Raw genomic sequence first — 8,217 nt, forward strand, 5'->3', positions numbered from 1 at the left:
GGAAGATCCCTGATGGCAGGGGGGGCAACAATGGCATAAGCAGAGGGTGGATATCACCCCCGGCCAACATAAGGTGGACCATAGCATCAGGAAACTGCTATAACACCCATAAGCCCACCCCTAACAATATACCACCTCCGTACGCTTTAATTTCCAACTGCCACCAGCTGGGGAGACAAGCATTCAGAATACCTAAGTTTATGGGGGACACCTGAATCAAACTCAAATGGTCTCTTGTGCAGCCTCAGATCCTCATGCGTCCACAGAAAATACTCCTATCTGTGGAGCCATCTCTCCAGATCATGCCCTCGGTGTATACACTGAGACTCTCGTGCCAGGTAAGTCACCCTCTCGCCCCACCCACCAGCCCTCAAATCTGGACCCTTGAGGTCTTGGAGTTGATGTTCTCCTCAGTCCCACAGAGTAAAGAAGATCCTGAAGTGGGAGCCTCTTCTGTGAAAGGAGCACACAGAAACTTTACCTGAATTGTTGCTAGGCAGATATTCTTCAGTTATGGAAAGCAAGCTACATTTAGTACATAAAAAGTGATTAAACTATACAATTTTCATATAACAAAATGTTAAAGCCAACTTTAAAAAACCAAACCAAACATTCAGTGTGTGAACAGACTTGCTGCAATATCAGACGTGGTATTGATGGGCAGAACCTGAAATAGGGGGAATAGTAGTATATAGTTTTAAATATTGAGGATAATCCAGCTAAAATATAGCATATGATATAGAGAAATCACTCAGCATTTAAAGGAGATTGCTTGCTTGTTAAACCTGAAATCCCAATGACCTGCAGTCAACTCCATAATGCCTTTGTAAATCCAAATGCACAAGGTGTCATATGCACCTGGAGTTTGTTTGTAGTAGCTACAGGACCTTGGATGCCTATCCCCCCTTTCTCCCTTCTTGCAAATAATTAAACATTTTTTTAAGAAAAACAGAAACAAAAAGCCAATGAATATGTAAAGAAAACATGTGCTACATATTTATCAATAAGGAAAATGCAACTTAATTCTGAGATTACATCCTACCTTTCTCAAAATGGCTTTGATCAATAAATCAAATGACCATGGTGTGGTAGCACAGTGTTGGGAGCTGTAGCTGCTCTTTGACCGTGGGAACTGCAGCTGGTCTTGGATCTCTGGGCACAGAGGCCTTATCGTACAGCCTTGATAAACAGTGTTCAGACACAGAGGCATTTGTGGAGCAGACTTTAGGCAAGTAGGCATTGTTAACAAAGTTGTATTTTCTGTATATAAGCTTGTGCTTGCCTGAATAAATTTGAGACCTTGATCAGACTCTAGACTTGTTCTCCTACTTTGTGTCTCTTGTCTCTAATCCAGGTTAATTTCCTCTCAGGTCCTTGTTTAACTCCCCGCTGGCTGGGGCAAATGGCGCCCAACGTGGGGCACAAGCTTATATACAGAAAATAAAACTTTCTCAACAATGTCTACGTGCCTAAAGTCTGCTCCACAAATGCCTCTGTGTCTACAGACTGTTTACCAAGGCCATACAATAAGGCCTCTGTGCCCAGAGATCCAAGACCAGCTGCAGTTCTCACAGTCAAAGAGAAGCTACAGCTCCCAATAGCACAGACCTTTAATCCCAGTGCCACAAGACAGAGGTAGAAAGATCACTGTGAGTTCAAGGCCAACTTGAGACCCCATAGTGAATTCCAGGTCAGCCTGGGATAGAGCAAGACCCTACTTCAAAAAACCAAAGAGAGGGCTTGGGAGATGGCTTAGTGGTTAAGGTGTTTACCTGCAAAGGCAAAGGACCCAGGTTTGATTCCTCTGGACCCATGCAAGACAGATGCACAGGGGTTGCATGTGTGTGGAGTTTGTTTGCAGTGGCTGTAGGCTCTTGCATGCCCATTCATTCATTCTCTTGCTCTCTGCCTCACTCAAATAAATAAATAAATAAGCAAATAAATAAATAAATAAAATACAAAAAAAAAAGAGAAAAAAAAAATCAAATGACTGGCCAGACATGGTGGCATGTGCCTTTAATTCCAGTACTTGGCAGGTAGAGGTAGGAGAATTGCCATGAGTTCAAGGCCAGCCTGGGACTGTGGAATTAGTTCTAGGTCCACCTTGGCTAGAGTAAGACCCTACCTTGGGGTTAAAAAAAAAAAAAAAGCAAAGAAAGAAATTAAAGAAAACAAATGTTGGTATGGGGAAAGAAGAATTCTCCTCAATTATTGATGGAAATATAAACTGTACAGCCATTGTGAAAAGCAGTGCAGAGGCTCATGAGACAGGAAAAAAGTAGACTTACTATATGACTAGTGGCAACTGATGTAATAGAGTCAAGATTGCTCTGGGGTTTCAAAAAGTCTAGTTGAAAAAGAATGAGACACTACAGCTTTCATGTCTACACAGGACATGTCAGGGAAAATGTCTCTTGCAAACACATCATAACCTATCATGTTTCATTCAAAGAAATTCTGCTTCAAGGCTGGAAAGATGACTTAGCAGTTAAGGCACTTGCCTGCAAAGCCTAAGGACACAGTATTCACATAATCCAAAGGCACAAAGGGGTTCATATGTCTAGAGTTTGTTTGCAGTGGCTAGATGCCCTGGTGTACCCATCCTCCCTCCCCCCTCTCTCTCCATCCCTCTCTCTCACACATATACACTTTCTCACCCAAACTGAATAAATAAAATAAAAATTAATTTAAAAAATTCTGCTTTAAATAATCTCCATAATAGAAAAGTTATGATGTAAAAGTGCTACATTTTTTATCTGTAAAATTAATTGCAAGCAGGGCATGGTGGCACATACCTTTAATCCCAGGACTCAGAAAGCAGAGGTAAGAAGATGGTTGTGAATTCAAGGCCAGCCTGGGACTACAGAGTGAGTTCCAGGTCAACATAGGCTAGAATGTGACCCTACCTCAAAAACATTTTAAAAAAAAAATCATAAAAAATAGAATATCTCTGGTCATCTGGCAATGAATACACACTTGTTTATTAACATTAACATGTACCTGCTAATTTTCCACTTTTGAACCATTATTAGTTTATATTCACACTGAAAGTAGTAATACAGTACTATATACCACAGATATTCTCTCTCAAGCACTTTAAAACTGACATCTTGGAAAGGGCTTCACATTTGTGAAGCTACTGTTGAAGTGGACTGAACAAGAGGCTTATTATTCTTTCCTAACATTACACATCCACTTATTTCAATACTTCCCTGACAACCTCCTCCAATTTTCTCTGTTTCCACTTCTGTGAACCTTAAATATACAGGGGTGTCTTGTCAGTCAGATAGGTAAGTTTGGCAGCTCGTTGTGGTCATGTTCTACAGGTGCAGGTTCTGCAGGAAGTGCCCCACCAAGACTCACTGGGTGCTCTTCGCTTCCCCAAATACTGCTCCATGTCTGCCAAAGGCTAGCTTGGAACTGGCATATAAAACATTGTGTGTATATGTGTGTGTGTCTGCATGCTAGGGGTTCTTACAGCTGGAAATGAACAGTAAAAACTTGTGTCACTTGTTAAATTTTCATTTTCGTTTATTTGTTTGAGAGAGAGACAGAAAGAGAGAGTGAGAAAAGGAAATCAGTGAATCAGAGCCTCCAGACACTGCAAATGAACTCCAAAGCCATGTGCCACCTTGTGGATATGGCTTATGTAGGTTCTGGAAAATTTAACCTGTGTCCTCTGGCTTTGCAGGCAAGCAAGCACATTAACTGCTAAACCATCTCTCCATTCCCTTGTATCACTTTTTATATCTAGCTTATTTTAGTGGCGTAAGACCTGAAAGCCATCCAGGCTTTTCCATAAAAAAATTTTAACCCCTCTTCCATCTTCCTATCTATGGAAACATAGTTTTTGGAGCCATTTTCCTTATTTAAGAATTTCTTGCCAGGCATGGTGGCACACACCTTTAATCACAGCACTTGGGAGGCAAAGGTGAGAGGATCATGATTAGTTTGAGGCCACCCTGAGACTCGTAGTGAATTCCAGGTCAGCCTGAGCAAAGGTGAAACCCTACCTTGAAAAAAAAAATCTTATGGCTAGGGAGATAGCTCAAAGATTACAGTTACTTGTGGGAACCTTGAGATCCTGTATTCAATGGAACATTCATATGTAAACACAAGATTCCCATGGCAGTGGGACACACCCAAGAGAATCCAGAAGCGCAGGGACCTGCTAGACTGGCTTATCCTACAGGAAAAATAACAAGGGATGTCCTGGCTCAAAACAGAGATGACTAGGGCTGGAGACATGATGGCTCAGAAGTTAAGATGCTTGCCTCCAGAGCCTAACAACTGAAGTTCAATTCCCCAGCCCCTATGTAAAGTGAGATGCACAAAGTGGGACATGTGTCGGGAGACCATTTGCAGTGTCTGGAGGCATGGCTGTGACCATTTTCTCTATCTGTCTCTCTTGTATCTCTCTCTGTTTGGAAATTAATTAATTAATATTGAAAACAGAAATATGGAGATGTCTGATAGCCTGCACATCTGTGGCATGACACAAACATCTCAACCTTCACACTCTACACACAGACATCAATACAAGGACAAAGACACAAAAGTGGATTTTTGCTGTTTTTTTTTTTTTTAATTTATTTGAGAGTGACAGGCACAGAGAGAAAGACAGATAGAGGGAGAGAGAGAGAGGGAGAGAGAGAGAGAGAGAGGGAGGGAGGGAGGGAGGGAGGGGGGGAGAGAGAGAGAGAGAGAGAGAGAGGGAGAGAGAGAGAGAGAGAATGGGCGCTCCAGGGCTTCCAGCCTCTCCAAACGAACTCCAGATGTGTGCGCCCCCATGTGCATCTGGCTAACGTGGGACCTTGGGAACCGAGCCTTGAACTGGGGTCCTTAAGCTTCACAGGCAAGCGCTTAACCGCTAAGCCATCTCTCTAGCCCATGTTTTTTTTTTTTTTTTTTTTTTTTAAGAGGAGAAAAAAAAAAACACCTCTTACGGAGACAATTGAAATGCTTTCAGTGTAATTCCACATGTAAACAATTAACATGATGGTAGGGGGGCTAGAGATGGCTCAGCAGTTAAGCCACTTGCCCTCATAGCCTAACAACAGATTTGATTCCCCAGTACTCATGTAAATCCATATGCACAAGGTGGCACATGCATCCAGAGTTTGCTTGCAGTGGCTAGAGACCCTGGCGTACCCATTCTCTCTGTTTTTTTCTCTGTCATAGGTAAAATATTTTAAAAAATAAAATAAAGCTCAAAGCAATCCTTGGATACATAGTGAGCTTGAGCCTGCCCTACCTGATACCCTGTCTCCAAAAAAGGAAGAAAGAAAGAAGGAAATAAAGAAAGAAGAAACAAAACACCCGAAGATTCTGCATACTTTGTGAAAGCATGTGCACCATTCCTCTAAATGGCATTTGGGTCCCAACCTCAGTGTGTTTAAGATGGAGGGAATTAGAGGCAGGGAAGGGAGACAGGGATGAAAATGCCCAACTCTTTTAAGGTGTGCATGCATCTGGAGTTGGTTGGTAGTGTATGGAGGCCCTGGTGTGTCCATTGTCTCTTTCTGTCTCCCCCCTCTCTATATCTCTCTGCTTGCAAATAAATAAATAAACATTTTAAAATATATTTAAAAAATAAATACCCAGGGATGGTGGTACACAACTTTAATCCCAGCACTTGGGAAGCAGAGATACAAGGATTGATGTGAGTCCAAGGCCAGCCAGTGACTACATTACAGAGTTTTGTGTATGTTACTCCAGCACTTGACCAACTGAGGCACATCTCAAATCTTCATTATCTGTTAAAGCAAGGATGACTATTTACAGATTATGTTGTCAAATCATAAGTGATCAGTGAATGTACTGTTCCTCCTGGGCACTCTTCTCATATTCCGGTCCTTTTCCTCAATCCTCCATCCTCTCTGCAGGCTGCCTCTCATGGCTCCTATGTATGATATGCATGCACATTCCCTGGCACTGTGGTTGTAAATAAAAATTATTGTAGACATACAATACTTGCTTCCTCCTCAACAGAATAAAGAGTCTTCATCAAGAAAATCAGAATTTGGGCCAGAGAGGTGGCTTAGTGGTTAAGCCCTTGCCTGTGACGCCTAAGTACCCTGGTTCAAGGCTCATTTCCCCAGGACCCACATTAGCCAGATGCACAAGGGAGTGCATGCATGTGGAGTTCATTTGCAGTGGCTGGTGGCCCTGGTGTCCTCTCTCTCCCCTCTCCTCTCTCTCCCCCCCCCTTCTCTCTGTTGCTCTCAAATACATAAATACAAATCAACCAAAAATAAAAAAAAAAGAAAATCAGAACTTGAATGGAAATTGTACCTCAAAAAATAGATGCACATAATGCAAACAAACACAACAGAAAACCAAAATCAAGTAGAAATCATAAAAGCATGTTTAGAAGCCCTGACTCATGTGTAAGATAAACATCTGACCTGGAAGACGAGACAGAAGAGATTGATCAGGGGCAAAAAACTTTTGCTGAGTTGTAAAAATCAAGTGAAGAGGCAGGCGCTGCGCACTGTGGAGGGGGAGGGGGAGGAGGAGGGGGAGGGGGGAGGAGGGGGAGGGGGAGGGGGAGAAGAGAGGCAGCGACCCCTGCTGGTTCGGCAGCCCCTCCTTCAGCGTCCCCCCCCCCCCAGCGCCCGTGGGCAGTGGCCCTGGTCCACCCGTGCCCAGCGCCTCCAGCGCCCGCGGCCGGCCCCTAGCGAAGGCGAGCCGCCAGAGCCATGGCAGGGTTAACCTCCACTTGAGCTAATCATGGGAGAGATCAAAGTCTCTCCTGATTATAACTGGTTCAGAAGTACAGTTCCCCTTAAGAAGAGTATCGTAGATGAGGATGACAGTCAGATCTGGTCGCTCTAGGATGCGGGCCCCAGAAGTATCAGATGTCCTCTCATATTTCTTCCCCCGTCAGTGGAACTGCAGATGCATTCTTCCAGCAGACCTTGGCTTTGACTGGATGGGGTTTCCGGGTCATAGCTTTGCAGGATCCAGCTTATTGGGACCACCTTGAATTCTGTGATGGATTCAGAAAACTTTTAGACCCCTTACAGGTAGATAAAGTCCATCCATTTGGGGCTTCTTTGGGCGGCTTTTTGGCTCAGAAATTTGCTGAGTACACTCACAAATCTCCCAGAGTGCACTCCCTCATCCTCTGCCTTCAGTGACACCTTCATCTTCAACCAAACGTGGACTGCAAACAGCTTTTGGTAGATGCCATCATTTATGCTCAAAAAAATAGTTCTTGGAAACTTTTCCTCTGGCCCTGTGGACCCTATGATGGCTGATGCCATTGATTTCATGGTGGACAGGCTGGAAAGTTTGGGTCAGAGTGAACTGGCTTCAAGACTAACCCTGAACTGTCAGAATTCTTATGTGGAGCCTCAAAAAATTCGGGACATCCCTGTAACAATTATGGATGTGTTTGACCAGAGCGCACTTTCAACGGAAGCCAAGGAAGAAATGTACAAACTGTACCCTAATGCCCGGAGAGCTCACCTCAAGACAGGAGGCAACTTCCCCTACCTGTGCAGAAGTGCGGAGGCCAACCTTTATGTGCAGATACAGTTGCTGCAATTCCACGGAACCAAATATGCCGCCATCGAGCGGTCCATGGTCAGTGCGGAGGAGCTGGAGGTGCAGAAAGGCAGCCTCGGCATCAGCCAGGAGCAGCAGTGGGTGCGGCTCACGCGGCTCAGGACGACGTGGCCCAGCGTGCTCCTGCGCGCAGGGGTGTCAGCCTCCCGTCTCTTCCTTCAGGGGCACCAGGCTCAGCAGCCCCCCGCTGTCTTGGAAGTAGGACTGACTGCGTGCTCGCCGCAGGCAGCAGCTCTTCCGAGCCAGTGTGACCGCCCCCTTCGCTTCTCTTGTAGCTTCTGAACCTAAAGAACTTTTGACAACTCCCATTTTAAGAATTGTGAGATTTTTGCTACTGTGGGCCTTTACCACTGTCCTTCAGTGTATATTGATTTCTGAGGCTTGGGATTTTGTGGTATGTTTTCTTCTTTCTTTCCCTTTCCTGTCTTTCCAGCTCTTTATGTCACTCACGGTAAATGCTGTGCATCCAGATTGTGTGTCCGAAAGATGAAGGTCATTTTTAGCTTTCTTGGGCAGAACCAGAGCAGCAGTAAGCTAGGCTAGCACCCTGTTGCTCCCTCTGCTGCAAATCAACTGATTTTCATTTTCTTTTTTTTTAAATTATTTATTTATTTATTTGAGAATGACAGACACAGGGAGAGAGAG

General features: G+C 44.2%; 1 pseudogene; it reads left to right on the plus strand.

The window, feature by feature from the left end:
• Positions 1 to 6,721: 6,721 nt before the first annotated feature.
• Positions 6,722 to 7,854, plus strand: LOC101601218 (annotated as a pseudogene).
• The last annotated feature ends 363 nt before the right edge of the window (positions 7,855 to 8,217 follow it).

The sequence above is a fragment of the Jaculus jaculus genome, unplaced genomic scaffold, assembly GCF_020740685.1.
Source record: "Jaculus jaculus isolate mJacJac1 unplaced genomic scaffold, mJacJac1.mat.Y.cur u25, whole genome shotgun sequence".
Lineage (NCBI taxonomy): Eukaryota > Metazoa > Chordata > Mammalia > Rodentia > Dipodidae > Jaculus > Jaculus jaculus.